Genomic DNA, 7,012 nt, shown 5'->3' with positions numbered 1-7,012 from the left:
AGTAAATACATGTATTGTGTGTTAATACTACTAAACCCACTGAAACCAGACTGGAAACCAGGATCTAAATTAGATCAGGGGAAACGTCACTATCCAAAGCAAGTCAACTATGACATCCAACATGTGAGGGCTTAGGTGTTAGTGTGTGTGTGTGTGTGTGTGTGTGTGTGTGTGTGTGTGTGTGTGTGTGTGTGTGTGTGTGTGTGTGTGTGTGTGTGTGTGTGTGTGTGTGTGTGTGTGTGTGTGTGTGCATTTCCTCCTGAGAAAGCCCTCCAGAGAATCCCCCTGGGGGTCTGAAAACTTCCCTTTCAACAATACAGCCCGTTACGCCTCAGAGTCCACCTGCCGCAGATACGCACCATTACATGGTACACTGCCATGTTTTGTTCCTTAGATGAAGCCCTGTGGTTTGATTGGGAGGGAAAACCTCCGTCTACACTCTCTCCTCATGAAGTCTCCCCCTGTCTCCCCCTCATATCCCCCTGTCTCCATCTGTTGAGGACTATCAGCCTGTGTTGCTGTTGTGTTGAAGAGGGTCCAGACATTCCATGTTTATGAGTGGGGGAGATGCTCCAGTGGGTGAGAACTTGCAGGTGGGTCTTGACCGTCTGAGTTAACGAAGGCCAACTCAGGATAGTATGGCTCGGTGACAGAGAGAGAGGAGAGAGAGAGAGTGTGTGCGTGCGTGCGTGCGTGCGTGCGTGTGTGTGTGTGTGTGTGTGTGTGTGTGAGAGCTAGAGAGACAGAGTGATTGAGATAGAGATAGAGAGAGACAGTGTCACACCCTGATCTGTTTCACCTGTCTTTGTGATTGTCTCCACCCCCCCTCCAGGTGTTGCCCATCTTCCCCATAATCCCCTGTGTATTTATACCTGTGTTCTCTGTTTCTCTGTTGCCAGTTTGTCTTGTTTGTGAATCCAACAAGCGTTTTTGTGTCAGCTCCTGCTTTTCCCCAGTCTCTCTTTTCTTGTCCTCATGGTTTTTGACCCTTGTCTGTCCTGACCCTGTACCCACCTGCATAACCAAGCTGCCTGTCCTGACCCTGTACCCGCCTGCATAACCAAGCTGCCTGTCCTGACCCTGTACCCGCCTGCATAACCAAGCTGCCTGTCCTGATGCTGTACCCACCTGCATAACCAAGCTGTCTGTCCTGACACTGTACCCACCCATAACCTGCCTGTCCTGACCCTGTACCCACCTGCAAACCAAGCTGCCTGTCCTGACCCTGTACCCACCTGCATAACCAAGCTGCCTGTCCTGCCGCTGTACCCACCTGCATAACCAAGCTGCCTGTCCTGACCCTGTACCCACCTGCATAACCAAGCTGCCTGCCCCTGAGCCTGCCTGCCATCCTGTACCTTTGCCCCTGTTGCTGTAATAAACATTGTTACTTCGACACGGTCTGCATCTGAGTCTTACCTTGAAACCTGATACAGAGAGAGAGACAGAGAGAGACAGAGATAGAGACAGAGAGAGACAGAGATAGAGACAGAGTGTGTGTGTGTGTGTGTGTGTGTGTGTGTGTGTGTGTGTGTGTGTGTGTGTGTGTGTGTGTGTGTGTGTGTGTGTGTGTGTGTGTGTGTGTGTGTGTGTGTGTGTGTGTGTGTGTGTGTGTGTGTGTGTGTGTGTGTGTGAGAGAGTTCTCTTCTCCAGGTCTATAATAACAGTGGTGGAGCCCCCTCACTGAAGGCTCTCTGTTGAACCTCAGCCTGACTATTAGTGACCTGGTGTGGAATGCTGCTGTGACAGAGACGTGCCAAATTCATCTCTCTCTCTCTCTCTCTCTCTCTCTCCCTTTCTCCCTTTCTCCCTTTCTCCCTTTCTCTATCTCTCTCTCTCTCTTTCTCTGTTCTTCATCCTCCTCTGTGTCATTTACAGCATAACTTAACCTACATAAACAGTTTAACACAGAGTAAAGCATTGTCCTGGTTATTATACCATACAATTGTTATACACTGAGTATACCAAACATTAGGAACACCTTCCTAACATTAAGTTACACCCCCCTTTGCCCTCAGAACAGCCTCAAATTGTCAGGGCATGGACTCTACAAGATGTAGAAAGTGTTCCACAGGGAGGCTGGCCCATGTTGACTCCAATGCTTCCCACACTTGTGTCAAGTTGGCTGGATATCTTTTGCGTGGTGGACCATTCTTGATACACACAAGAAACTGTTGAGCTTGAAAAACCCAGCAGCGTTGCAGTTCTCAATACAAACCGGTCCTCCTGGTACCTACTACCAGACCCTGTTCAGAGGCACTTCAATATGTTGTCTTTCCCATTCACACTCTGAATGGCACACATACACAATCCATGTCTCAGCTGTCTCAAGGATTACAAATCTTTCTTTAACCTGTCTCCTCTCCTTCATCTACAGTGATTGAAGTGGATTTAGGGTAACCTGGAAACATCTAGGGTAACCTGGAAACATCTGGGGTAACCTGGAAACATCTAGGGCAACCTGGAAACATCTAGGGTAACCTGGAAACATCTAGGGTAACCTGGAAACATCTAGGGTAACCTGGAAACATCTAGGGTAACCTGGAAACATCTAGGACATCCTGGAAACATCTAGGACAACCTGGAAACATCTAGGGTAACCTGGAAACATCTAGGGTAACCTGGAAACATCTAGGATAACCTGGAAACATCTAGGGTAACCTGGAAACATCTAGGACATCCTGGAAACATCTAGGACAACCTGGAAACATCTAGGGTAATCTGGAAACATCTAGTGTAACCTGGAAACATCTAGGGTAACCTGGAAACATCTAGGGTAACCTGGAAACATCTAGGGTAACCTGGAAACATCTAGGGAAACCTGGAAACATCTAGGGGAACCTGGAAACATCTAGGGGAACCTGGAAACATCTAGGGGAACCTGGAAACATCTAGGGAATCCTGGAAACATCTAGGGTATCCTGGAAACATCTAGGGTATCCTGGAAACATCTAGGGTAACCTGGAAACATCTAGAGTAACCTGGAAACATCTAGGGTAACCTGGAAACATCTAGGGTAACCTGGAAACATCTAGGACAACCTGGAAACATCTAGGACAACCTGGAAACATCTAGGGTAACCTGGAAACATCTAGGGTAACCTGGAAACATCTAGGGTAACCTGGAAACATCTAGGGTAACCTGGAAACATCTAGGGTAACCTGGAAACATCTAGGGTAACCTGGAAACATCTAGGGTAACCTGGAAACATCTAGGGTAACCTGGAAACATCTAGGGTAACCTGGAAACAACTAGGGTAACCTGGAAACATCTAGGGTAACCTGGAAACATCTAGGGTAACCTGGAAACATCTAGGGTAACCTGGAAACATCTAGGGTAACCTGGAAACATCTAGGACAACCTGGAAACTCAGCAAACTATATGTAGAAGCTGGCGAGCTAGCAATGTTTACATGTAGGTTGGTCATCGGATTCCCACCCTCCTGTCATGGCTTGTGCATTATGGGAAAGTGACCACATTGTGTAACAGGGCAGTGTGTATTTGTTCCACTTGAGTGACTCTGTTCTGCTCTCTCCTCCCTAGAGGCATATCATTATGACTCTGTATACACAGAGCCTGGTCCCTGGCCTGGCCTACATTCTAGCAGGGTACAGGAGAGCTGCTATGGAGGGAGTCGCTATGGAGTAGAATTAGGGTGATGCAACACACACACAGGTACACACATACACACACATACAGTACACAGGCAGACAAGCATACCCACACTCACACAATCACACACATACAGTACACTGGCAGACACACATACCCACACTCACACACACAAGCATGCAGGCACGCACACACACACACACACACACACACACACACACACACACACACACACACACACAATCTGAGCATGATATGCCATGAGATGTTTTGTCTTGTAGAGGGGTTCCCACGTATTCCAGTTTTCATTTAGACTCTAAAGTCATTTGTTTTCTAAATGAACTGTGAATGACGTGTTATTTTAACGTGTCGTTCCGTTTCTGTTTTCTCAGCTGAAACAGGAGAAGGAAATCACTTCTTAACAGGAAGAGAGACACATGGACCACAACAACAGAATGACAATTGTTGAACATCTGTCTCAGTTCATTTATTAATAAAGTCTGGAGCCAGAAATAACAACAATCACATAGCAGCCCAAACGCCACACCATATTTTCTCCATTATGAAAACAGACCTGAGTTCAGTTCTTATCTGTTATAATCAAATAGCAGCCCAAATGCATCACTATATTTTCTCCATTATGAAGACCTGAATTCAGTTCTTATCTGTTATTCTTGTCGGCCTTTCTTCCTCTCCCTTGACGCTGACTGTGCAGGGGTGTGTGTGCGTGCCTGTGTGTGCGTGTGCATCCTTGCATGTGCGTGTTCATGTCCGTACGTGTGTACGTGCTTGTGTACGTATGTCCCTACTAATCCCAGTCACCTTATTATGAGAAGCAGATGTTTTGTTGCTCATTTGGAAGGAGAATTAAATTATTATAATGTTGAAGCATGGTTCCTTTCCTCCTCTGAGTATTGTTCCCTATGGAGGTTTACTGTACTCTACTAAACTCTGGGTTAGATCCTGTTTGGCCACGTGTTCCCTATGGAGGTTTACTGTACTCTACTAAACTCTGGGTTAGATCCTGTTTGGCCACGTGTTCCCTATGGAGGTTTACTGTACTCTACTAAACTCTGGGTTAGATCCTGTTTGGCCACGTGTTCCCTATGGAGGTTTACTGTACTCTACTAAACTCTGGGTTAGATCCTGTTTGGCCACGTGTTCCCTATGGAGGTTTACTGTACTCTACTAAACTCTGGGTTAGATCCTGTTTGGCCACGTGTTCCCTATGGAAGTTTACTGTACTCTACTAAACTCTGGGTTAGATCCTGTTTGGCCGGGTGTTCCCTATGGAGGTTTACTGTACTCTACTAAACTCTGGGTTAGATCCTGTTTGGCCACGTGTTCCCTATGGAAGTTTACTGTACTCTACTAAACTCTGGGTTAGATCCTGTTTGGCCGGGTGTTCCCTATGGAGGTTTACTGTACTCTACTAAACTCTGGGTTAGATCCTGTTTGGCCACGTGTTCCCTATGGAGGTTTCCTGTACTCTACTAAACTCTGGGTTAGATCCTATTTGGCCGGGTGTTCCCTATGGAGCTTCACTGTACTCTACTAAACTCTGGGTTAGATCCTGTTTGGCCGGGTGTTCCCTATGGAGATTTACTGTACTCTACTAAAATCTGGGTTAGATCCTGTTTGGCCGGGTGTTCCCTATGGAGCTTCACTGTACTCTACTAAACTCTGGGTTGGGTCGTGCATAGCCGGCTGGTCTGCTGGGAACACCATATGAACAAAGCTCATCTTGAATGAATGTCTGAAATAATGCTTAACAGGATGCAGGGTGGGGGGGCATTTCCATTTCCTCCTTGCTAATAGCTAACTCATTGGATTGTGAGTAAGCCTGCTTGACGATACATGAGTTACATGTTTAACAGAAATGTCACTACAGATTTCACTCTTCAGAAATAAACTTTTCAATGGGAAAAGTATCTCTCTAAAATGAGTTTTGAGATGTCTAAAACTCTGAGGGGGTCTTGGTCCTTAATAAAGCCTCTAGCTTGTCATCTCAGGGCTGAGGACGAGGAGATGACGTCCCCTCTCTCTTTTTCTCTTTTTCTATCTTTCTTTCTTTCTCTCTCTCTCTGCTCTCTCTCTGTCTCTGTCTCTCTGTCTCTGTCTCTCACTCTCTATCTCGCTCTCTCTCTCTGTCTGTCTCTGTCTGTTTCTCTCTTTCTCGCTCTCTTTCTCTCTCTCTCATAAAGGCATATCCAGGTTTTTATTAGCTGTGTAGTAGCCCTGTGCCAACTCCCTGTCCTCTGTCTCTCAGTCAGTCTAATTTAATATTGTTAACTGACACATTCCACTTAACGAGTCTAGAAGTCACTCTGACCTTTGTCTCTGCAGCTGAAAGGTGATCTCTCGCTCTGATGCTGAAAATATGATATTTCTCTCTGCAGCTGAAAGGGTGATCTCTCTCTCTCTCTGATGCTGAAAATATGATATTTCTCTCTGCAGCTGAAAAGGTGATCTCTCTCTCTCTGCAGCTGAAAGGGTGATCTCTCTCTCTGATGCTGAAAATATGATATTTCTCTCTGATGCTGAAAATATGATATTTCTCTCTGCAGCTGAAAGGGTGATCTCTCTCTCTCTGCTGCTGAAAGGGTGATCTCTCTCTCTGCTGCTGAAAGGGTGATCTCTCTCTCTGCTGCTGAAAGGGTGATCTCTCTCTCTCTCTCTCTCTCCTGCTGAAAATATGATATTTCTCTCTGCAGCTGAAAGGGTGATCTCTGTCTCTGATGCTGAAAATATGATATTTCTCTCTGCAGCTGAAAGGGTGATCTCTCTCTCTCTGCTGCTGAAAGGGTGATCTCTCTCTCTGATGCTGAAAATATGATATTTCTCTCTGATGCTGAAAATATGATATTTCTCTCTGCAGCTGAAAGGGTGATCTCTCTCTCTGCTGCTGAAAGGGTGATCTCTCTCTCTGCTGCTGAAAGGGTGATCTCTCTCTCTGCTGCTGAAAGGGTGATCTCTCTTTCTGATGCTGAAAGGGTGATCTCTCTCTCTGCTGCTGAAAGGGTGATCTCTCTCTCTGATGCTGAAAGGGTGATCTCTCTCTCTGCTGCTGAAAGGGTGATCTCTCTCCCTGATGCTGAAAGGGTGATCTCTCTCTCTGCTGCTGAAAGGGTGATCTCTCTCCCTGATGCTGAACGGGTGATCTCTCTCTCTGATGCTGAAAGGGTGATCTCTCTCTCTGCTGCTGAAAAGGTGATCTCCCTCTCTGTGCAGCTGACTTGAAACCCCCTTCTCTCTCAGTATGAGTGAACCTAAAGTCATGGTCTCCCCAGCTGTCCTACACAGACCTGTCCTCATCCTGACAGTAACCCTGTCCTCTAAAGCTGTCCCACAAACCTGTCCTCATCATGACAGTCTACTCTGTCCTCTATAGTTGTCCCAC

The 7,012-nt window shown here is 46.4% G+C and overlaps 1 long non-coding RNA gene across 2 annotated transcripts in view; it reads left to right on the top strand.

Annotated features, from left to right (window-relative positions):
• Positions 1 to 6,516, top strand: part of LOC112240369 — a 17,531-nt gene extending 11,015 nt beyond the window's left edge. Inside the window, exons 3-6 of one of the 2 annotated variants that reach the window (XR_006082951.1) lie at positions 510 to 593; positions 3,544 to 3,675; positions 4,005 to 4,541; positions 4,603 to 6,516. This is a non-coding gene — a long non-coding RNA (uncharacterized LOC112240369). Of the gene's footprint in view, positions 1 to 509; positions 594 to 3,543; positions 3,676 to 4,004 lie in introns of both variants that reach the window. The other variant, XR_006082950.1, reaches the window with a different exon arrangement.
• The last annotated feature ends 496 nt before the right edge of the window (positions 6,517 to 7,012 follow it).

This window comes from Oncorhynchus tshawytscha, unplaced genomic scaffold (genome assembly GCF_018296145.1).
Source record: "Oncorhynchus tshawytscha isolate Ot180627B unplaced genomic scaffold, Otsh_v2.0 Un_contig_588_pilon_pilon, whole genome shotgun sequence".
Lineage (NCBI taxonomy): Eukaryota > Metazoa > Chordata > Actinopteri > Salmoniformes > Salmonidae > Oncorhynchus > Oncorhynchus tshawytscha.
Note: the sequence above shows the minus strand (reverse complement) of the source record. Positions and strands in the feature narration are given on the sequence as shown.